At 37.7% G+C, this 25,862-nt stretch overlaps 1 pseudogene; it reads right to left on the bottom strand.

Moving 5' to 3' along the window:
- Positions 1 to 4,572: 4,572 nt before the first annotated feature.
- LOC144454348 (E3 SUMO-protein ligase KIAA1586-like) overlaps positions 4,573 to 25,862 on the bottom strand; it is a 32,302-nt pseudogene continuing 11,012 nt past the window's right edge.

Genomic DNA, 25,862 nt, shown 5'->3' on the forward strand with positions numbered 1-25,862 from the left:
CCCCTTCTCACAACTTCATCAATGATGCTTTTGATGTGTGTAGCTTATTCTCATTAAAATTTTGTAGTGTTAGGAAAGCAGATATATGGGTTAGTAGTTATCAATATTTTCTTCATCATCTTTTTTGGCACTAATGATAATAACATATTTGTTTTTTTCCATGAGTTTGGCATCCTGACCTCTTTCAGTTATCTTGAAAATCAATGCCATAGACGACATTCAGTAAATGACTACTGATTGATTGACCCATCTATTTAGCCAAAAAAGGTTCAAGAAGCTCTTTGCCAGTGTTGTCCTTATGACAATTTCTCAATTAGTAGGTTTTTAGTGATCTGGCCATGCAGAAATCAATCTCCAAAATGCTAATGAACTCTGCTTGACGAGGTTATAAATGAATTTCCTGGATGCCTTGGCCTTTCCCTCTTGGTCAGGATGATGTGGTCCAGACTTGGGCCTGGTAGAAGGCTCATGGAGGAGGTATCAATTGCAAACTCCATGCAGCTCAACAGTAATGATAACAGCTAGGGTCATGACCTTATAATGGTCAACCAGCCTGTTAGTTTACCAATGGGTCTTCAAATGTCAGCGCTGTATTGGTTTATATTGGATTTGTTTTTCTGATAAAGGAATTCCCTTACTTGAAAATTGGAGAAACCTTTTAGCAGTTGTCCCTTCTCTTAAAATAATGATAAGTAGAATCTCCACCTAAGAAAGTTAGCTACATGCCTTTCTGTGCTCCTGTGACCTTATGCTGGGTAACTAGACACAGCAAGCAAATGATTTGAACCTGTGGGTTTAAAAAAAAAAGATGGTAATCAAATGTAAATGATGATCCCATTAAATAATGATTTTCATTCAAACCCAACAATACAAATTTCTCAGACTTTGTGATTAGCTCTACGGCAAACAAACTTTGCTCTTTTGGGGGTAGTTAATTTGTGATATTCTGTGATAATTTTAGTTTACTTTTTTTTTAAGCACAACACCTCCCCCCCCTCCAAAAAAAAATCTCACTACATTCAGTCTCCTGAGAATGTTGGGTCGAGTTTTTTGATCCCTGTTGCTCATTGATTTGAGGGCTGATGTAGTGCAAGGGGCCCTTATTAGTGGCGTCTGTCACTGCTGTAATGTTTTTGTTATTTTTCCTCATTTGTTCGCTCTGACATCATGTCATTACAGAATGGTGCTGTTCAGGCCCTGCCTTGGCTGTTCGTTAGCGTGTGTTTAATGAGCAGCTTAATTGAGCTGTCTAGTAGGCCACCTGTCACCCTCCGGACTTATTAACATACTAATGGCCTGACATTGTATTCTCTGACAGGCAACAGGGTTTACTGATTTGATGTCTGGACATGGGGATTTCATGCAGGAATGAGAGAGGATATTGGGAAGGAGGTTTTAAAAACGCAAATTAACTCTTTGGTATCTATGTATTTATGGCTTATTTTTTTCCCCCTTAAGTTCAACACATAGCAAGCAAGAAAAACAAATTCTGGTGAGCAGGTCTTGCTCTATCCTTGTAACTGGGGCTCTGTGTCTTCAGAAGAAAAATGTGTCTGGACAAGAAGAGCAGGCTTTGTTTCGATTACAGTATTATTGTGGAGACTACTTCAAAGGATAAATCTTCTTAAGCACAAAGGAAAAATTTATGACTAGTCTTTTCTCTACTGTGGCTAAACAAATGAAAAGCAGAAATTTTCATTTTAAGGGATTTAAGTGCGTTATATCATTCCTACTTTTTAAATCCTGATGAAAAGATTTCATAGCCAGTAAATACTTGGGGGGAACATACAAGATTTACAGGAACTCTGATTTTGTTTGCATATGTGTAATTGCGTGTGTGTGTGTGTGCGCGTGTGTTTTCTCCTTTCTAGCAGCAGAGAGGAAGACCTTCTGTCACCAGGAAATTTCAGGGAACCAAGCATTGTTAATAGACTTGGGAAAGAGGAAAAGAAAGGATGAGGCTAATGTCTGAAGTCTTGGGATCTCATTTGAAAACCACATGGAACCAGTACTGGAGGGGACCAGTAGGTTTCTTTTCTATTCTCTCAATTTCCAGACTAGACTGCCTCCTCCTTCAGAGCAGCCCTCCTCCTTCCTCCCCCACACTTATTCTTTTCCTCCTCCCCCTTTCTCATCCTCATTCTTTCCCCTATCCCCCCTCCTCATTCTCCCCCACCCCCACCCCAATCTACCACCACAGAAGGTGTGAATATTTAAAGAAATAGTTTCTTTAAAGAAGTTATTTCTGCAGAAGGATCATGATGTAGGGTAGAAGAAAGTGACTTATGTCCACAAAAGCTGGGAAGGCAGAAAAAAACAAAACTCCGAGTGAAAAGGATCCCACCAGAAGTGGAAGGTGGGAGGCATCCTGGAGGGGGGTGGCGGCAGTGATGCGATTGGCCCCAGAATTGGCCAAGGTCTGTAGAAGAAATCCTGCTCCATCTCAGGAGCCAGCATCCCAGATGCCACTGCTGTAGAGATGCATTCCTGAACTTGGCATTCAGAACCTGCAGCTGACAGGAACTCTCTTTATGTGTACCCATAAATGTAACCTCCTACCACCCCCATTCCCAGCCTTGAGCAGAGAAGAATGCCGCCTGAACTCCCTCCCCACTTCCTGCATATGTCCCCAAGCAAGGGCTCACTGCATGCCCTCAACTTCAGGCAGTCTTCTTTGTTTCACCAGAAACCAAAGCACCAAGTTAACTGCAGCCACTCCCTCATTATCTATACTCAAACCAAGACTGCCAAGAAAATTAAAAAAAAAAACCCAACCTCATCTGAGCCTTAAGTCTCTAGCTTCTTCTAAATCAAACCCTTTAGCAAGGAGGCTAAGCAGAAGCCAAGTTGACAGAATTGATCCCATCCTCTGCCAGCCTCTGCCCACCCACGCCTTACTGCCTAGCCCAGGATGTGTCAGTGGGCGAATGGTGAGGGGACAAAATACCAGCAGAAGGGACGAGCCAAAGAATAAATGGCCTGTGTAATCCACTACAGTTAGAACCCAAGAAATCAAGAGCTACCTTTTAAGTGGAGAGTTCAATAACATATCTGGCCCACCGCAAACAGTTTCTCCTTATTAAGGGTTCCTGATCATAGGATCACATAGTCTTCCAGTTGGAAGGGACTCCACAAGCCATATGGTCCGACTCATATAGGAACAGCAATCTCCTTTACATCTTTAACAGTCAGTGGTGTGCTGGTAAATGTTTAACAACTGGCTCATATACACACACACATACACACATGTGTGTATGTCTATGCGTGCATACATGTACAAAAGTTCATTTTTAAATTAAAAGAAATTATTCATATAAAAAATAGCATACATATAATATACATTATTCCTTATTGTAAATTCCATGTAACCAATTGATCCTCACAGAATGCTTTCCTTGATTTTTGCCCAACTCTTTTATCTGTAGCCAGCCTATGGTTGCAATTCAACCATGATTTTATAGATGGAATTATATCCCAATCTGCTAACTCTTCTCCCAAAAAAATCTATTCTCATTAAATGGGATATGTGATCTACTGTTAAAACTATTTCTAACCCTTGTAAAAATAACATTCATTAGACTGAAACTTTCTTTTAGCTTGAGACCAATTGGCTAGTGCTATCTTTTTTTAGCTTTTGGAATAGATGCAAGGATCGGAAAATAGGTTGACTCTAAATTATTATTTACAAAATCCCCCAAATTATTCAAATCAATTTCATGTTTTACAATTTCACTTTTATGATGTCATTTTTTTTCCCTACCACTTCCTGGTGAAGTTAGTTTGGGGGTGTTGTGAGATAATGGATTTTCCAAACTTTAAAGGGCTTTATAAATGTCAGTTATTTTTATTGTTGTTGTTATTATTACTATTAGCCTCCCATAACCAGGCTCTATTCTGGTAATAACTTTATTCCCTAAGCCTTCTACTGCACTTCTCTGGGGCTTAAGCAATGTTTATGTAGGGGTGTGCTGGTAAATAGTTAACAAAAGGATTTACCCACAAGGGGAAAAAACATATATACATACTTTTAAATTTAATCTACCTACATTAGCACTTTCTTAAGCCTAGAATGATAATCAACCCAGCAAGAAATAAAGTATTGCTTTGTAGGGATTGTCATTTCTAAGGTATAAATGCTCACACTGAAAATTTAATACTCATAGCAAACTGACTAGAGCTGGCTCCAGGACACCCCTGAGTTAATTCTTCAGACGGCCAAGCAGATAGGTCTAATAAGTCTAATTTTTAAAGATGCTTTCCTCATCCTTTATTTCCAATAAAAAATGTAAGTTCATGGGTTGAATTATATTTTCTAATAACCCATTCCTTTGTTGTTGTTGTTATTTAGTTGTTTTCAGTCATGTTCAATTCTGTGACTCCATCTGGGGTTTCCTTGGCAAAGATAACGGTGGGGTTTGACATCTCCTTCTCCAGTTCATTTTACAGATGAGGCAACTGAGGCAAACAGGGTTAAGTGACTTGCCCAGGGTCACATAGCTAGTAAGTGTCTGATGCTAGATTTTAACTCAGCTCTTCCTGATTCCAGGCCCACTGCTCTATCTACTGCATCACTTAGTTGCCCAACATATGCCTAGGAAGAATATTAAATTTATTTTTATTATCTTGAAATCTAACCTATTAAAATCTTCATCTTGAAATTTATGCTTTCCAGTATCAACCTTTACATTTGCCAAAGCTCTTATGATGCATTTAATTAATTTTTGCATTTTCTAAATGTTAGTTGATTTTGACTGTGATACAGTTGAAAGTAATGAAATTTTTTTGAGAATGTCAATCATTAGAGTAAAATCATACAAAAAATTAATGTTAATTAATCTCTTCACCAAACCAGAATGAGATAAATGCATGTAAAATACACTATAAAGCAGCAGCAGCTTGTAAACTACATAGCATCCACCTCTGTCCAATACTTGACCGATTTTAATAATTCCAATTTCAAGTTCTTTATCTACAGTTTCTAACTCAGTTTGACTTTTATTAGATTGGTGTTAAATAGAATAAGTTTTGTCCCAAAGTATTTTAAAATGATTAACATTTTATTTCGGATACTTAATCATCAAGTGATAATGACAATTACCTATTTAAACAGTGCCAAATGATGATTTGAGGAAAATTTTCTAGCACTTTTGTAGCTACTGCAGACATTCTCCCCCAACTTTTATTAGTACCATCAGAACAAAATATTAATAAATTCACTTTAAAATATTCACTATTAAAGACACAATCACATAAAGTAGACAGAGTATTGAAAATATAGTCTGCTATAGTTAACACCAATTCTTTGAAAGCAACAAATAACATCACCAGTGTGGGAGCTGATTGAACTTTGCACTGGCCATGTTTAATAACCAGCTTGCAATATTCCTGAAAATTTAACAATTGGCTCTCACAAGCTGTTTCTAATCTACTCCTGCATAACTACTTTCACTTGAAGAGGCATGATGGAGAACTCACTATCTCTCTATGCATCTATTTCACTTGGGAATGGTTCTAAATGTTAAGTTTTTACCTCCATCTCAACAAGATCAATTGCCTAGAGAAGTCTAACCCAAGTTAAAGGTACTCTGTGGATCCATATCCAATAAAAACATGACTCATGAGCCCCAACCAATGTATTTACTTTTAATAGTCATTCAGATGAGATAAGTTCAAAACAAAGACATTTAATGAATTGGCATAGTAAGAAAAATTGTAATAAAACATTTTCTCCATAGTACTGGGATGTATTCTCTTATAAACATGCATACCATCCATGGAAAGTGTGGGCACAATTAGGGAAAATGCATAGAGAGGCATAATTTCAGGGAACATATATAGCTAGGTCACGTATATGGAAGTGCATCCACATAGGGAACGTATGCTAGAGTTCAGTTACAGTGTGTCTGACTGGCTGATCAAATGAATGTGAGCTCAGAATGCTCTATCACACATTGGGCACAAATAGTCCATGTGAACATTTGGGGTAAATTCTCTAAATTTGTGCATCTCATGTTTCTTTTGAGCTATGTCAATTCTGCTTTGCTCACAGAGAACAACACCTTCTCTGATGAGGGCACACTGCTGAGCAGTCCTGTGGCAGCGTCTCCCATGTCACACAATGAATTCCAAAATTCTTTGGAGAGACCTTGAGAGTGTCCTTGTGTCACTTCTTCTGACCACCACATGAGTGCTTGCCTTGTGTGAGCGCTCTATAAAATAGTCTTTCTATTTAGTTGGGTTGTTTGGGTTTTTTTTAGACAATTGGGGTTAAGTGATTTACTCGGAGTCATACAGATAGTAAGTGTCAAGCGTGTGGGCTGAGGCCGAATTTGAACTCAGGTCCTCCCGAGTTCAGGCCACCTAGCTGCCCCTAAAATAGCCTTTAGGTGAGTATACATTTGGCATTTGAATGATGTGGCCAGCCCATTGGAGTTGTGTTCTCTACAATAGAGTTTGAATGCTTGGTAGTTTAGTTTGAAAAAGGACCTCAGTGTCTGGTACTTTATCCCGCCAGGTGATCTTCAGAATCTTCCTAAGGCAATTCACATGGAAGTGATTCAGTTTCCTGGCATGGCACTGGTATACTGTCCAGGTTTCACAGGCATACAACAATGAGGTTAGCAAAATGGCTCTGTAGACCCTCAGTTTGGTAGTCAGTCTAATACCTCTTCTCTCCCACATTTTCCTTTGGAGGCCCCCCCCCCAAACACTGAGCCAGCTCTGGCAACATATATGTCAACCTCATTATCAATATGTACATCCCTGGAAAGTATACTGCCAAAGTAAGTGAACTTATCTCTAGTATTCAAAACTTCTCTATTTGCTTTAACTAATGGTTCCACATATGGATAGTTTGGGGCTGGCTGATGGAGAACCTGAGTTTTCTTGGTATTAATTATTAGGGCAAAATTAGCACAAGCAGCAGAGAATTGATCCATACTTTGTTGTATCTCAGCTTCAGAGGCTGCATTGAGCTCACAATCATCTGCAAACAAAAAGTCATGCACCAACACTCTCTCCACTTTAGTCTTGGCTTGTAGCCTTTTCAAGTCTAAGAATTTACCATCACTGCAGTAGCTGACCTTGATGCTGTATTCATTCTCATTGCAGGCATTTGACAACATTGTTGAAAACATGCTAAAAAGAATGGGAGTGAGCACACAGGACTTGTTTCACTCCATTGGTAACTGGGAAAATATGAGAGCATTGTCCATTATCTAGAACCCAGGCAAGAATGCCGTCATGAAATTGACATATAACACTAATGAACTTCTCCAGGCAACCAAATTTTGACATAATTTTCCATTAGCCCTCATGACTGACAGAATCAAAGGTCTTGGTCAGATCAATGAATGTTGATGCATAGCCATGACATATACTTAGAGGTGCAACCTATGCTTCCAATTCCATAGGACTACTAATGTCTTCTAGTGATGTTACTAAGTTACTAAACATTACCAGTGATGTTACCACTAGACTTACTCCCTAATAATGCACATGAAGTCTCTGCCTAACATCACTCTGCTAGACTCTGTTCCACTCCACTGCTCTGCAGGACACACAGTCTCAGTCAGACATTCCTACACACGATCCCACTGGGCGTGTAGTGATGGAACCTTACCTACAGTGCAAGCTCTGCCGCAGGAGGAGAGTTAGCTCTATTGTACTGTTTTACTTAAAGAAATAGGTTTTTATAGTTCTTTTAAGGAAAGAAGACACCTTTGCCTGACCTATAGCAACAGCAACAGTCCTAGGAGGAAAAAAGAAGTCCCTCTTGGCTTTTTTTTTCTTTTCAGAATCTATTTCTCTCCAGAGTTCTGGCTAGAATGCATTTCATCTTTAACAGGAAACTCTTTGCCCTAGGGACTAAATTCATTTAGACACAGCAGCATCTTTCAAGGCATCCAGCATTCTTGGGTTTAATCATTTCTTTTGACTGAACTGGTTTCTGTGGGCAACTTCACTTCAGCTCAGAGATTCCCAAAGTGGGTGATATTGCCCCCTGAGGGGCACTGGAATGATCCAGGGGGGCAGTAGTAATCTTGGTACAATTGGGGGATATTGAATAAAAAAGTAAGGAGTCAGTGGAAGTGTAAGAAAAGAAGAGAAGAAAATTTTGAAAAACTATTTGTACATGTTTCATCTGTTGTGTAACAGAATTAAAGTCTTAGCGATTACATCATTTTCCAAATAAACACATAAAATGCAATTTATAACCAATCAGTGGTCAAGTCCGCTGACAGGTCTTAACAAGCAAGTGTTGGCAGGCAAGTGAGGCACATCATCAGGAAGTCCAACATGCATTGGCAGGAATATGTGTGTGTAATGACTTGTTTACAATACAATACAATGGTAACATGACCCTGTATTACATTATCAAGATTTCAGTGCAGAAACCCCCCCCACAAATTTACAATAAATTATCAAATATAAGATGAGTCATTTAAAAATTATTTTTAAATCATACAAATGAAAAAAAAATTAAAGGATTAAAGAAAGTAGATTTCTAGGGGTGCACTGAGTAATTTTTTAAAGGGAGGGGATAGGCCAAATAAGTGTGGGAGCCTCTACTCATGCTCATGGTGAATACTCCATATACTTCCCAATTTTAGTTGGAATTAACCAAAATTCCAGTAATGACCAAACAACTCTGGGGTTCAGGTCCCTGTTTTTTTTTTATTTTTGCAATTCTACACCTCTCCTGCTTTCTCATGTGAATGAGTGGGTACTGAGAAAGGCACAAAGGCAATCCTAAACATAGGGAACAACACTAATCCTAGGGGGCAAGATCAATGTCTCACCTACTCGTTTAACCACATTCCTGGCTTTTCACATGATGCAATCAGACAAAGCCTAAAGAGGCTTTGAAATTAACCTTACATACATACATACATACAGCTAACTCTTTTGATCCTGCCCATTGTTCTTAATTCAGTCCTCTTAAACAAAGCACTACAGGTATAATTCTTTTTCATCACTGTAAAACTTGCTACCAGAGATGCCCAATTTTCAAGTATACATGTCTTATTTTCCTAACTAGATTGCATGCTTTCTTAAGAAGAGGAACTATGTAGACACTACAGAAGATGCTAACATAAGATAGCACCTCCTCCATCCCAAGCCAACTGCACCTTAAAGTATGCATGTCACCGTAAAAGTTTTTATAGCTGCATTGTTTGTTTCATGTTTGTACAGTTGAAAATGATTATTGGGGGCAGCTGAATGGAATAGTGGATATAGCACCAGCCCTGGATTCAGGAGGACCTGAGTTCAAATCTAGCCTCAGACACCTATTAGCTGTGTGACCCTGGGCAAGTCACTTCACCCTATTGCCTCGCCAAATAAAATGAAATAAAATAAAATGATTGCTAAATTTGAGGAAAACAAAATTGCTTGCACCTAAAAAAAATAGAAACTGTGTCTTATATTTCTTCTAGTCTCATTTAATTTAGAGAGGGAAGAGAACGAAGAGATCATTTCAACCCAATCACCTGATAAGCACTTAATAAATGCTTGCTGACTGATTCATCTTATAGAAAAGGAAATTGAGACCCAGAGAAGTTAAATGCCCAAAATCACATAGATAATAAGTTGCTGAAGTAGGTGTGTCTTTTGACTCCAAATCCAGCATATTTTCTACTATTCTATGCTGCCTATCCACTGTGTTATCCTGAATACACTAAATAGTAATAATTTGTTGATTAACTCTAGTAAAATTGCTTTAAAAATTAGTTTTTAGCCCTGACCTCTCTCAAGTTTCCACACTGCATTTCTTTTTAAAATTATTTTTATTTCAATATATATCCCAATAACATGTAAACTGTGACAATCATTTTTTAAAATTTTGAGTTCCAAATTCTTTCTCCCTCCTACTCCTCCCCACCTCCTTGAGAAGGCAAGCAATTGTTATTAGTTATACATGTGAAGTCATGCAAAATATTTCCATGTTAACCATGTTGCAAAAGAAAACACAAACAAAATCAAAAAATAAAAATTAAGAAAGTAAAAACTATATGCTTCAATCTACATTCAGAGTACATCAATTCTCTCTGTGAAGGTGGATAGCAATTTTCATCACAGATCCCTTAAAATTGTTTTGGATCATTGTCTTGATCAGAATAGCTAAGTCTTTCATAGTTGATCATCCTTACAACATTTCTCTTACTGTATAGTATTCTCTTGGTTCTGCTTACTTCACTTTGTATCAGTTCATATAAGTCTTCCCAAGGTTTTCTGAAACCATCCTGCTTGTCATTTCTTATAGCACAATAGTATTCCTTTGCAATCATATACCACAACTTGTTCAGCCATTCTCCAACTGATGGGCATCCCCTCAATTTCCAATTCTTTTCCACCACTAAAAAAGCTGCTATAAATATTTTTGTACATATAGGTCCTTTTCTTTTTTCTTTTATCTCTTTGGGATACAGACCTAATAGTGGTATTATTGGGTCAAAGGGTATGCAGTTTTATAGCCTTTTGGGCATAGTGGCAAATTGTTCTCCAAAATGGTTAGATCAGTATACTACTCCACCAAGAGAACGCTCATGTCCTAATTTTTCACATCCTCTCCAACCTGTATTATTTTCCTTTTCTGTCATGTTAGCCAGTCTGATAGATGTGTCTCAGAGTAGTATCTGAAGTAGTATCTCAGAGTTGTTTAAATTTTCATTTCTCTAATCAATAGCAATTTAAGGTATTTTTTCATGTCACCTTTGACAGCTTTGATCTCTTCTTCTGAAAGTGGCCTGTTCATATCCTTTGACCATTTATCAACTTGGGAATGGTTCTTATTTTTATAAATTTAGCTCAGTTTCCTTTATATTTGGGAAATGAGGCCTATATCAAGCAAACTTGCTATAAAATGTTCCACTAGTTTCCTATTTTCCTTCTAATTTTGGCTGCTTCAGTTTTGTTTGTGCCAAAGCTTTTTAGTTTCCTATAATCAAAATTAACTATTTTACTTCCCATAATCTTCTCTATCTTTTGTTTGGTCATAAAATCTTTCCTTATACATAGATATGACAGGTACATTTTTCCATGCTCCCTTAACTTACTTATAATATCACCTTTTATATGTAAATCATTTATCCATTTTGACCTTATCTTGGCATATTGTGTGAAATGTTGGTGTATGCCTAGTTTCTGACAAACTGCTTTCTAGTTTTCCCAGCAATTTTTATGAAACGTTGAGTTCTTACCCCCAAAGCTGGGATCTTTGGGTTTAACACTAGATTATTATGCTCATTTATTACTGTATATTGTGTACCTAATTTACTCCACTGATCCACCAGCCTATAAGCTAGATTGTTTTGGTGATTACCACTTCATAACATAGTTTGAAATCTGGAACTGCCAGGTCACTTTCCTTAACATTTTTTTTCATTGATTTCTTTGATATTCTTGATCTTTTATTCTTCCAGATGAATTTTGCTACTATTTTTTCTAGTTCTATAAAATAATTCTTTGGTAGTTTGATTGGTATGGCAATTAACTTGGGCAAAACTATCATTTTTATTATATCGGCTTGGCCTACCCACGAATGATTAATATTTCTTCAGTTGTTTAGATCTGTCTTTATTTGTGTGAAGAGTGTTTTGTAATTGTACTCATATAATAACTGGGTTTATCTTGGCAGGTAGACTTCCAAGTATTTTATTTTCTCTGCAGTTGTTTTAAATGGAATATCTCTTTCTATCTCTTCCTGCTGGGTTTTATTGGTAGTATACAGAAATGCTGATGATTTTTGTGAGTTTATTTTATATCTTTCAACCTTATTGAAGTTGTTAATTATTTCAACTAATTTTTTAGTTGATTCTATGGGGCTCTCTAAGTATACCATTATTACATTACTATTTGCAAAGATTATTAGTTTTGTTTCCTCATCGCCTATTTTTATTATTTCTTTTTCTTGTCTTATTGCTATACCTCACATTTCTAATACAATATTGAATAATAGTGCTGATCATTGAACTCCTTATTTCACTCTTGATCTTACTGAGGTTTCAAGTTTATTCCTGTTACAGATAATGCTTACTTTTGATTTTAGATAGATACTACTTATTATTTATGTGCTTTCTAGTATTTGTTTTGTTTTGTTTTGCTTTGCAAGGCATTTGGGGTGAATTTGCCCAAGATTACACAGTTAGTAAGTGTCCAGTGTCTGAGGCCAGATTTGAACTCAGGTCCTCCTGACTCCTGCTCTATCCACTCTGCCACCTAGCTGCCTCGTTTTCTAGTATTTTTTTAACAGGAATGGGTGTTGTATTTCATCAAAGGCTTTTGCTGCATCTATGGGTATAATAATATGCTTTGAGTTTTAGTTGTTGTTATTGAAGTGTTTATGCTGATAGTTTTCCTAACATTGAACCAGCCCTACATTCCTGGTATAAATCCCACCCAGTCATAATGTATGATTTTTGTGATATATTGCTATAATTTTCATATTAGTATTTTATTTAAAATTTTTGCATTGATATTCATTATGGAAATTGGTCTGTAATTTTTCTGTATTTTTGCTTTCCCTGGTTAAGTATAAAACCCATATCTGTGTCATAAAAGAAATCTGGTAGGACTGCTTCTTTACCTATTTTTTCAAATAGTTTATATTGTATAGGGATTTATTGTTCCATTGTAGAATTCATTTATAAATTCATTCAATCTTGGGGATTTTTTCTTAAGGAGCTCGTTGATGGCTTGTTTAATTTCTTTCCCTAAGATACGGATATTTAAATATTCTATTTCCTCTTCTGTTGATCTGGGCAATTTATATGTTTGTAAATATTCATCCATTTCACTTGGGTTGTCAGTTTTAATGTCACATAATTGAGCAAAATAACCCACAACAATTGCTTTAATTCCAACTTCATTGGTGATATATTCACCCTTTTCATTTGATACTGGTGGTTTTCTTCTGTCTTTTCAAAATCAAATTAACCAATGTTTTATCTATTTTATTGGTTTTTAAAAAAACTAGTACCTAGTTTTATTTGTTAGTTCTCATTTACTTTCAATTTTATTAATGTCTCCTTTGATTTTCAGGATTTCCATTTTGGTATTTAATTGGGGATTTTAAATTTGTTCTTTTTCTAGATTTTTTTAGTTGCATGCCCAATTCATTGATCTTCTCTTTCCCTCTTTTTTTTTGATATATACATTTAGGGATATAATTTTTTCCCAAAGTACTGCTTTAGCTACACCCCACAAATTTTAGAATGTAATCTCACTGTCATTCTTTTAAATGAAATTATGGTTTCTGTGATTTGTTCTTTGATCTACTCATTTTTAGGAATAGATTATTTTGTTTCCAATTAACTTTTTATCTATGCTTCCATCACCTTTTATCAAATGTAATTTTTATTGCATGGTGGCCTAAAAATGGTGCATTTAATATTTCTTCTTTTCTGGATTTGGTTGTGAGGTTTTTATGTCCTAATATATGGTCAATTTTCGTGAAGGTGCCAAGAACAGCTGAGAAAAAGGTACATTCCTTTCTATTCCCTTTCCAGAGGTCTAGCATATCTAATTTTTTCCCTAAAATTCTATTCATCTTCTTGATTTCTTTCTTATTTATTTTTGTTTGGTTTTGTTTTTTGGCACTTGGGGTTAAGTGACTTGCCCGGGTCACATAGCTAGTAAGTGTCAAGTGTTTGGTCTGAGGCTGGATTTGAACTCAGGTCCTCCTGACTTTAGGGCCAGTACTCTATCCACTATGCCAGCTAGCTGCCCCTCTTATTTATCTTATAGTTAGATTTATCTACCTCTAAGAGGGCAAAGTTGAGGACCCTCCTAGTATAGTCTTACTATCTATTTCCTCCTGTAATTCATTTAACTTTTCCTTTAAGAATTTGGATGGTACGTCATTTGGTGCATGTATGTTTGCTATTGACTTTACTTCATTGTCTATGGTATCTTTTAGCAAGATATAGTTACCCTACTTATCTCTTTTAATTAGGTCTGTTTTTACTTTTGCTTTGTCTGAGATCATGATTTCTACCCTTGACTTTTTTTTGGGGGGGGATGGTGAGGCAATAGAGGTTAAGTGACTTGCCTAGGGTCACACAGCTAGTGTCAAGTGTCTGAAGCCGGATTTGAACTCACATCCTCCGAACTCCAGAGCAGGTGCTTTATCCACTGTGCCACCTAGCTGTCCCTACCCTTGACTTTTTTACTTCAGCTGAAGTACAATAGATTCTGTTTCAGCCCCTTATTTTAATTCTACATGTATCTCTCTGTTTCAAGGGTGTTTCTTGTAAACAACATAGTTGGATTCTGGTTTCTAATCTATTCTGCTATCCACTTCTGTTTTATGGGTGAGTTTATCTCATTCACATTCAGTTAAGATTACTAACTGTGTATTTCCCTCAATCCTGTTTTCTTTTCTTTATTCTTCTCTCTCTCTCTTTTTTCATCCTGTTCCTCCACAAAAGTATGTTTTGCTTCTGACCACTGCCTTCTTTTATCTGCCTTCCCTTTTATTAACTCCTCCTTTTCTCTTATCCCTTTCTCCTCCTACTTCCCTGTGGTATAAGATAGATTCCTATTACCACTTGAGTATGCATATATATTTTCCCTCTTTAGAACAATTTAGATGTGAGGCTCAAGCATTGCCTCTCCTGCCCTACCATTTTCTCTTCCACTGTAAAAGCTCTTCCATGAGCAACTCTTTCATGTGAGATAATTTTACACATTCTTCCTCTCCCTCCTCCCTTCTCCCAGGGTTTCCTCTTTCTCTACATATCTATTTTTTTAATATCATCCCAATATAACTAACTTACTCATGCATCCTCTTTTTATGCAGAACCCTTCAAACTCCTCTAATAATGATAAAATTCTTGGAAGATACATTTACCATCTTCCCATAAAGAAGGGTAAACAAGAGTGTTTGAAAGTTCTTTATTTCATTAAACATTAATTTTGCCCCTGAAGAATGATACTTAGTTTTGCTGGGTAGGTTAGTCATGGTTGTAATCTCAGTTCTTTTGCCTTCTGAAATATCATATCCCATGCCCTGCATTCCTTTAAGGTGGCAGCTACTAAATCTTGTATGATCCTAACTGGGGCTCCACAGTATTTGAAAGATTTCTTTCTGTCTGTTTGAAGTATTCTCTCTTTGACCTGGGAGCTCTGGAATTTGACTATAATATAATAGGGAGTTTTCATTTGGGGATCTCCTTTAGGTAGTGATTGGTAAGTTCTTTTCATTTCTATTTTACTCTCTGATTTGAGGATATCAGGGAAGTTTTCCTGGAAAATTTCTTGAAATATGTTGTCTAGGCTCTTACTTTGCTCATTACTTTTAGGTAATCCAACAATTCTTAAATGATCTCTCCTTGATTTATTTTCCAGGTCAGTTTTCTTTCTTATGAGATATTTTGCATTTTCTTCTATTTTTTTCATCTTTTGACTTCGTTTTATTGCTTTATGATGTCTCATGGAGTCATTACTTTCCATTTGCCCAATTCTAATTTTTAAGGAATAATTTTATTCCTTGAGCTTTTGTACCTCCCCCCCATTTAACCTATTCTGCTTTTTAAGAAGTTATTTTCATCAGTGAATTTTTGTACCTCTTTTTCCATTTGGCCAATTCTGTTTTTAAGGTGTTATTTTCTTCAGGTTTTTTGTGCCTTTTTAAAACAAGTTGTTAATTATCTTTTCATGATTTTCTTCCTTTGCTTTCATTTATTTACCTTACCACTCTTACTTGATTTTGGAAATCTTTTTTTAAGCTCTTACAGTAATTCTTTTTTGTGTTTGTGTCCAATTTTCATTTAATTCTTTGAAACTTTACTCACAGCTCTTTTTTACTTCATTTTGTTTTTCTGAGTTTGTGTCTTGATCTTCTCTGTTACCGTAGTAGCTTTTTATGGCCATGTCCTTTTTTCGTTTTTTGCTCATTTTCCCACACTATTTCTTGATTTGGAATTTTATGTTAATGTTCTTAGCATGGGAGGGGCAAAGTCTCAGGTTTAAAGCTTTTTTCTCACTGGTCTGTGCTCTGGTCCTTACCCAGGAAGGGCCCCTGATCCCTTGGGATTGCAATTAGTACTGATCCTTAGGCCTCTGCTGCCCTGGGATTAGAAGCAATATTGCCCCTTTGGGGTTCCACTATGAACCCCAAAGTGCTCTTTTCTCCCCCTTGAACTATGACCCAGAAGTAGATATAGGCAATGGAGTTGCCAAACAGCATCTGATCCTGCATCTAGTGCTAGCACAGGTATGCCCTGTAATCTCTTTCTGACCAATTGCCAGGTCCCCTTACCATCTTGACTTGATTGCTTCTGAAAGCTGCTGCTGCTTCTGTCACCACTACCAACTAGTCCCACTACTAGTATTTTAACCACATGTGCTCTAGACCAGCCTCCACCCCCCATGTCACTGATCTCTTTCCAACCTCCTATGTTGCCTTGGGCTAGCTAGAAGAATGTCTCACTCTGGCCTTTTGTTGGCTCTGATACTCCGGAATTCAATTTGAGGAGCTATTTTTAAATTGTTTGCAGGTGTGAAGAGTTGTTAATTAAATTCTTAAAGCTCTCATGTTATATGTAAATGTAACTGTCCCCCCCTTAGCAAAATAACTCCTTTATTAATACAAAGAAGTATATAAGTTTTTCATAGTCAAAGTCATACCCACTGGTTATACCCTTTAGACATAAGTTTCATATTGATAAGCTTAGATGGTCCCAAAGCACTGCTTGAGCTCACATTGTGAGTGAACCCCAGAAAAACTTCCAACTCCTCCCCTTACCCTTCTAAAAATTGTATTAAAAAACCATGGTTTTGTCCACTGGTTAGCCAGCCTTAGCCAGAGCACACCAGCCAGCTTAGTCACTAAGGTTAATTCAATGTCAGAATTGGGGAGCCCACCTGATTCTGCCCAAGGGAAGCCACTATCTGGTAGCTTTAATGGGGCAATCTGTACCCCTGTAAGCACAGAGAGTTTTTGGCAAAGAGCCTGTCAGTTTTGCCCAATACCATCCCTGGCCCTAAGTCTTTATATCTGCCATTACAACAAACATCATCATCATTCCTGACTGGACCTGAGTAATTCATGGCATCAGCACTTCATGTCATGTGTTGACAGAGGAGAATGTTGGGAGAGCTCAATTCAGTGCTTTCTTTGCTCTGCCATCTTGGCTCCGCCCTCAATATTGCATTTCTAATTTCATTTCTACTGATATTTTACATTTAACACAAACTCAACATGTCTAAAATTAGACTCATCATCTTCCTCTCAGCTCTATATCTCTCTCTTGATTTCCTTATTTTTATTGATGATGCCACCTCTGATACTTATCATTAGTTACTAACTGGCTTTTTTTTTTAAATGTTCTCATCCTCTTTGACATCTCTAAAATATTTGACACCGCTGACTATTCCGTCCTCCTTTCCATTGACTTCTGATATACTACACTTTCTGACTTCTCTTCCTATCTGTATAATGACTCCTTTTCTAGTTCCTAATTCTCTTTTCATCTCCTCAGTGTAGGTGATCCCCAAGGTTATGTATTTAGTCCTTTTTTCTTCTTTTCCAGTGTTCTCTTCCTTTGACAATCTCATTCAGTCCCATGAATTCTAATCAGAGGATCTCAAGTCTCCTTCCCTGATCTCCAGAGCTCCAGATCCTAGTTCCAACTGGCTTTTTCCAGTACTCAAACTCAACATGTTCTAAACTGAACTTATTTTTCTCCCAAAATCTGTTCCCTCCAATTTAAATCAATTTAAATGATTTTGTCACTGAATCTCTTGAAACAAAAAACTTCATTGTATTTTTTATTTTTTTCCTCTCTCTCTCATTTCTTATCAATTAGCTACTAAATCTTATTAATTCTAATTTCACAATATAAAGATATCCTCAGCCTCTCCTTCTACCAAACTAGGACAAGTCCTCATTGCTACATGCCTGGATAATTACAATTGTTTACTAACAGTTCTTCTCACCTCTAGTCTTTACCCTTTATTTCATCCTTTACAACCCTGCCATGCTAATTTTCCTTTTGCATAAATGCAGTCATGTCATCAGTGACTGACTATTGACTACAATATAAAGTTAAAACACTTTATCCTAGAATATAAGAGCCCCCCAAACTGTTGCCACTCTATTTTTCCACCCTTGTCTCACATTATTTCCTGTTCTCTAGCTAAAGTAGATTTCTCATTGCCCTTCAAACTTGCCCCAGACTCTCATATCCCTACCTTTGTTCATACTGTTCTTATGCTCAGAACATCTTACTCTTTCTTACTCCATTTTCCATATTGAATTTCCATACATCTCCTTTTCTGTAAAGTCTTCTCTGACATGAACTTATCACGTATTGCTTTGTTTTATAGTTATGGGACTGTTTTAAATAGTCTTTGTAGTTCACACAGAACTCTGTATGCTGTTTCTCTTCCTGCAATTTTTCTCACTCTCCAGCAGATGGCACTCACTTCCTTTCCCAGGAGACCATCTCTAACGTGGCTGGTGGGGAAAAACACTGTTTTGGCCAAATGTGTTGAGAGTACACATTGTACTTCCAGATTAGATAGCCATCATCTCTCTGAAGGTTACTTTTGTACATCTGTTCCCACAGACTTCAGGCCTCACCTACAAAAGATCTCCCTTGCAACTATCTGCAACTCCACAGTAGCTCATTATAGCTTGCCTTCTGTCTTTACTAGCATTTAAGTGATGTATCAGTCTTCCCACTTGATACAATGGCTGAAAGAGTTCTCATTTCTTTCCCTAATTTGCTCTCACTCCCCTACCCTTCCATTTGGGTAGGCGGTTGAAACCCAAAGGTTGCTTCTCAAAACATTTAGGCAAGAGAGACAAAAGGAACTGTATCTTTCCCAATACCGCCAGTGTGGTAAGAGAAAGAATTGTAATCTCTGGTGTAATGTAGGGACTGGCTAGTGAGGGGTCTTGTTCTTAGAGGGTGCATAATAATAGAATAATAGAGGCTTGTTGAGCCTGACCCCAGAAATCTACCATAGAAGGATAATTTATCTCCCCGCATCAGAGCAGGTGCCAGATAGCTTCTATTTCCTGTTGGCTTGCTGCAAGGTGACAAAAACCCTTTTAACTGGGTGCTGAGCCAGAATTTAGTGTGCATTCACAAAAGAACTCTTCCTCTCTCTTCCCTGAGAGCATGTGAGGCAAGAACTGCTATAAATCTCCAAAGCAAGGAATAAGTAGCAGCAGTAAGTGGGGTGGGGCAGAGCAGGACACAGCATGCTCTAGGGCTCATTCTTCTAACCTCCACTTAAACTAGCAGATTTGGTCTCCAAAGTACAGCTACTACTTCTTCTGTCTAGGTTCAATGGGTAACCTTGAGGGGTGGGGTAGAGGATATGTTTCTAATACTATCGCTCATGAACCCCAGTCTGGTTTGTTCTGCCAATATTGGTTGTCAGTTAATATCTCCCCAGTATTATTTAATGTCAATTAGCCTTTGTAAAGTGATATTTACTAAGAAGATAGAGCAACAACCAAAATGAAACAAAATCCTCAATCAGGGTTCCCTCTCCCTTCTACAGTCTTAGCCCCTGGGGACAGTGGATTCAAATTTAAGGTGGGTGCTACAAAACATCCCTCCAGGGGTGATCCTATAGGCAAATCTTTTGCCAGCTCAGGGGAGCTGATTGTAAAATTTTCATTGTGAGCATTTATGCCTTAGAAATTAGCACATACGGGGCAGCTAGATGGGGCAGTGGATGGAGTATCAGCCTTGGATTCAGGAAGATCTCACTTCAAATCTGGCCTCAGACACTTGACACATACTAGCTGTGTGACCCTGGGAAAGTCACTTCACCCCCTCGCCTCACCAAAAAAAAAAAAAGAAGAAAAAAAGAAAGAAACTAGCACATACTACAAATTAGGGCTTGATTTATTGTTTTGAGGATTTTCTAGAATTAAAAAAGTGATGGAGGAAATGTTAATAATGCAGATTAAACTTAAAAGTGTGTTGTGTATACATTTTTCCAAAGACTTAGTTGTGTATCATTTACCAGCATGATCTTGTATCTTTCCTCACTGGCAGATTGTTGAGGGGGGGAGCGTTGCTTCCTGGCTCAGGGAGCATCCTATTAGAGTCCCCATAAAGTTTACTTCTGAACATGGACTAGCTAATGGATGCCTTGGTCCCTTGGTGAAAGTCATGTTATCTCAGCTGCCAAGGTGGTCCACTGCTGGACTGGGTCAAGCATGTAGCAGCTCATCAATGCTGGCTCCTTGCCACACTCAGCTGAGTTTTTGTGGTTACTGGCAGTACATGTTGGTGTTAACTCCAGTTTCCAGACTTTTGGTGATTATTCTGATCTTTTGAATTTCATTCACCTAAGATCAGGAAAGAATAAATACAACAGAAATAGAAGAAACCCCAGCACTATGTGTTTAGGGCCATAAGATGACCAGGTGTAGAAGATGAAACTGGAAAGATAACAGAAATAAGTAAAACAGAATAGATCTTCAAGCACTTCTATTATAATGGTGGTTTGGTGCATGCCTAAATCACCTAAGAGAGGCATACAAATGTGAGAGAGATGCCAGGGATGTCCTTCTGAAAGACAGGAAAACTGGTACATATATGGACATTATGAGTTAGCCTACTATGTAATTGGGAGCAGCTGTAGCCAGAACTGTCTGTGTCTTTAAACCTACCCAACTATGCAGTAGCTTTCCTTCTAACATTCACATCTAAGATGAAGGACTCCACTCATATAACCACCATGCAATAAGTGGAGACATATGAAGGCTTTCTGGCCCCAAGAAATAGGCTTTGGGTTTTGGTCTTGTTTCATTTGTCCTTTCTAGTTCTATTTTTTTTTAAATATAAATTTATTTATTTTTAGTTTTCAACATTCACTTCCACAAGTTTTTGAGTTCCAAATTTTCACCCCATCTCCCCCCTCACCCCACCCCAAGATGGCATGCATTCTGAATATCCCTTCCCCTAGTCTGTCCTCTCTTCTATCTCTCTCACCTTCTCTTATCCCCTTCCCCTTCTATTTTTCTGTAGGGCAGGATAGACTTTTGCACCACATTTCCTATATTTCTTATTTCCCAGTAGCATGTCAAAACATTTTTTTAAAACATGTGTTATTAAAACTTTGGGTTTCAAATTTTCTCTCTTCCTCCTTCCCCACCCTCCCATTGAAAAGGCAAGCAACTCAATATAGGTTGTACATGTGCAGTTATGCAAAACACTCCATAGTAGACATGTTGTGAAAAACTAACATTATTTCCCTCAATCCTATCCTGCCCTCCCATTTATTCTATTCTTTCTTTTGACCCTGTCCCTCCTCAGAAGTATTTACTTCTGATTACCCCCTTTCCCAATCTGCCCTCCTCTCTATCATCCCCTGCTCTCTTGTCCCCTTCTCCCCTATTTTCCTGTAGGGTAAGACAGATTTCCATACCCAATTGAATGTGTATGTTATTCCTCCTTAAGCCAAATCCTATGAGAATAAGATTCACTCATTCCCTCTCACCTTCCCCGTTTCCCCTCCACTGTAAGAGACTTTTCTTTTCTGTTTTTTTTTGTGAGATAATTTACCCCATTCTACCTCTCCCTTTTTCTTCTCTGAGTATAATCTTCTCTCATCCCTTAATTTTATTCTCCACATATGACCCCTTAATCTTCAGCTCACCCTGTGCCCTCTATCTATTTATCTATCTATCTATATATATATATATATATACACATATAATTTTTTTTCCTCCAACTACCCTGATACTGACAAAGGTCTCATGAGTTATAAATATCATCTTTCCATGCAGGAATCTAAACAGTTCAGTCTTAATAAGTCTCTTATGATTTCTCTTTCCTGTTTACCTCTTCATGTTCCACTTGAGTCCTGTATTTGAAAGTCAAATTTTCTATTCAGCTCTGGTCTTTTCATCAAGAATGCTTGAAAGTCCTCTATTTCACTGAATGACCATTTTTTCCCCTGAAGGATTGTACTCAGTTTTGCTGGGTAGGTGATTCTTGGTTGTAATCCTATCTCCTTTGCCCTCTGGAATATTATATTCCATGCCCTGTGGTCCTTTAATGTAGAAGCTGCTAAATCTTGTGTTATCCTGATTGTGTTTCCACAGTACTTGAATGTTTTCCTTCTGGCAGCTTGTAATATTTTCTCCTTGACCTGGGAACTCTGGAATTTGGCTTACATATTCCTAGGAGTTTTCCTTTGGGGATCTCTTTCAGGAGGAGATCTGTGGATTCTTTCAATTTCTATTTTGCCCTCTGGTTCTATATATCAGGGCAGTTTTCCTTGATAATTTCTTGAAAGATGATGTCTAGGCTCTTTTTTTGATCATGGCTTTCAGATAGTCCAATAATTTTTAAATTCTCTCTCCTGGATCTATTTTCCAGGTCAGTTGTTTTTCCAATGAGATATTTCACATTGTTTTCTAATTTTTCATTCTTTTGGATTTGTTTTACAATGTCTTGATTTCTCATAAAGTCACTAGCTTCCAATTGCTCTATTCTAATTTTTAAGGAAGTATTTTCTTCAGTACTTTTGGACTTCCTTTTCCATTTGGCCAATTTTTCTTTTTAGGGCATTTTTCTCCTCATTGGCTTTTTGGACCTCTTTTGCCATTTGGGTTAGGCTATTTTTTAAGGTGTTATTTTCTTCAGTATTTTTTGGGTCTCCTTTAGCAAGCTGTTGACTTGTTTTTCATGATTTTCTTGCATCACTCTCAGTTTTTCCTCTACTTCTCTTATTTGCTTATCAAAATCCCTTTTGAGCTCTTCCAAGGCCTGAGACTGATTCATATTTTTCTTGGAGGCTTTGAATGTAGGAGCTTTGACTTTGTTGTCTTCTTCTGGTTGTATATTTTGATCTTCTTTTTCACCAAAGTAAGATAACATAGTCTGACTCTTTTTGCGCTGCTTGTTCGTGATCCCAGCCAATTACTTGAGTTTTAAAGTCTTTGTTAAGGTAAGAGCCTGCTTCCAATGTGGAGAATGTACTGTCCCAAGCTTCAGGGGTTTGTACAGCTGTTTTCAGAGACACTTGTAGGTACCTGTAAATTTTCAGTTCTTCCAAGGTATGATAAGGGGCAAAGGTGTTTACTCCTTTCCTGGCCTGTGACTACAAGTACTCCTTTCTGTCCTGTAACTATGAGGAGGGGCTCCTCTCCACAATCACTACAATCTCCACCATGCCAGTGTTCCTCCTCACCCCAGCACTGCCACCCAGAACTGTGGCCCAGATCCAAACACCAGCAAAGCAAGAGATTCCTGCCTCAGCACTGGCAAAGAGATCCCTGCAATCCCTCTCTGATCAGCCACTGGATTCCCCCTCAGTCTGTGGGCCAGAAGCTCAGGAAGCAGCTGCCCAGGGCCACGCTCTTGGGGAATGGAGCTGAGACCCTGCCTTCCTTTCTCAGCACCGACAGAAACAGACTTTTCCCACTGACCTTCTAAATTGTCTTTGGCATTAGTGGATTGAGGAGTCTGGAAACCTCCACAGCTGCCTGTGATTCACTCCTCTGACGCCTGCTCCGGATTTGCTGTGGCCTGCATGCCCACGCTGTGCTGCGCTCCCAGCCCGGCGCGATACACCTTTCTGATCATTCATACAGGTTGTCTTGGGCTGGAAATTTGTTTCACTCTGTCTTTTTGTGGGTTCTGCTGCTTCAGAATTTGTTTAGGGCCATTTTTTTATGAGTATTTGCAGGGGTTTGGGGGAGAGCTCAAGCAAGTCACTGCTTTCACTCCACCCCCCCTTTCTGGTTCTAAATACAGGGAATGTAGTCTCTGACTTGAGACCTCCAGTCATGGAGATCTTGGAGTTCATCATTCTAAGCTAGATATTATAGCCAACCTAGCATGGGAGCCTTGAGAAACCAAATTTCCAGGATTCTAGTCCAGAAGGTCATTGGACTTGAACTTGGTGGAACTAATGCTATATAGGAACTGAATTAAACTGTAGTCTTTTTCTCCGCAAAGACTGAAATAGTATAAAATGGATTATGTCCCAGTGTTATTAGGGAGAAATGTTCGCATATTTGTTTTTGCTATACCTTTGAAGTAAATATTCTTTTGTAAGAATTAGCTAATCTGATGTTAAGTGCTTAAATGGAATTGGGGTGCTAGTCACTGGCCCCTAAAAGGGGGAACACAATCAGTGGGGGCTCAAGTAATGGCAGAAGGGAGACTCCCCCACTCACCCCCACCAGGGAATTGGAGAACTGTGTTAAGGGAAGGATGATAAAATATATAATTCATCTGGTCCTCAGAAAGTGAGCCAGAGTAAACCAATATTACATTGTAATTATTTATTCTTGTCATCAATAACAGTGGAACCATTACATTTGATTTCTAACATCCAATGCCTGGTGTACTATATGAGAAATTAGATATGGTGCTCAAGAAAATAAACTGAGGGGAAAATGGCTGGAATATGACTAAATACATACAGACCAAATCCATGCTGGAGTCAACACACATCTTAAAAAGTCAGTGATCAATTTTCAGGGCATGTCAAAACGGAAAAAATCTTAAAAGAATGTAAAACATGAACAATATTATGAACAATCAAGAATTAGTATAAAAAAAGATAGGTCACTGAGAAGACAATTACAACTGTACATAATGTCCTCTCATCTTTATTTTCTTTTAAATTAATATTTTTCATCTTTGCTCTAATCAAAGATCTAATAGTTGATATCATAGACAGATAATTCAGAAATTATTCCCATGTCAATAACCAGATATGTCATGATAAATATGTAAAACACAAAATTTCAGTTGGTGTCAGAGCACATATAATTATACACATATTAATCATAGATATAATCGACTTCATTTTTTATATTCTGTAACCAACATATCTAACTCTTCTCATTTTTCTTTTCTTCCTCTTTCTCCTTCCTTTACTCCTCCTCTACACTTTCTCCTCTTCCTTCTTGTTAATTCACACAGTAATTCAATATATACGCACCTCTCCTGGCAAGGATCCTGAAGATCATGCCTGAAGACTGCTTGAAGGAACTGATTATATTTCACCTGAAGAAGACATAGAAGACACAAGAAACCTGCTTTCAAATAGTTGGTCTGATATGTGGAAGAGGGATTAGACATAATCTGCTTGGCACTAGAAGGGAGAATTAGGAGTAATGAGTGCAAGCTTCAAAGAGCCAAATTTAGGCTTGATGTAAACATACTTAAAATAGGAGCCTTCCCAAAGTGGAATGGACTAGCTTAGGTGGTAGGGGGTTCCCTTTAACTGGAAGTATTGAAGAAAAGGATGACAAATGGTAAGGTATATTGCCTAGTTTCTTAAATCTAAACACTGAACAAAATAAATCAAGCCCTGCTTTTGTTGTATTTGATGATTTTTCAAGCTGTAAATGCTCTCATTGCATGACAATTTAATAATCACCTCTCATACTCCGGTGGAAGCTAGCTCTAGTACAACTCTGCTTACAGCTCTGAAAGGTTATGATTCTCTGGCTATATGATGATTCCTTTATTCCCTTCTCCTGTGCATAATTCTTCCATTTAGCTACAACTTCTTTGTCTTCTAATTTTATTTATAACATGAATTTCCACATAAGTATGAGTATATTTTTTCCAGAACAAAGATGAACAAATGAAAAATGCAGTTATTAAGATCTTAATTAGGAAGATATACCTCACAGTGATCAAATTAAGTTCCATATACATCAAAATATAGCAGTATTTTTTGCAGTGTAGAACATAAAAGCCCTGACCTAACTCTCCCAACTCTTTCTTATACATCTCTCCAGAGCAAAGTGCTGTTACCTTCACAGTTTACAGATAACTCTTAGAGGTTGGAGATGTCCTTTAATGAGGAATGAAAACATCTCTGATTGAGTCAGAAAGGGTATAACTCAATTGGCTGGCCAC

The sequence above is a fragment of the Phascolarctos cinereus genome, unplaced genomic scaffold (assembly GCF_003287225.1).
Source record: "Phascolarctos cinereus isolate Bilbo 61053 unplaced genomic scaffold, phaCin_HiC Scaffold_726;HRSCAF=1367, whole genome shotgun sequence".
NCBI lineage: Eukaryota > Metazoa > Chordata > Mammalia > Diprotodontia > Phascolarctidae > Phascolarctos > Phascolarctos cinereus.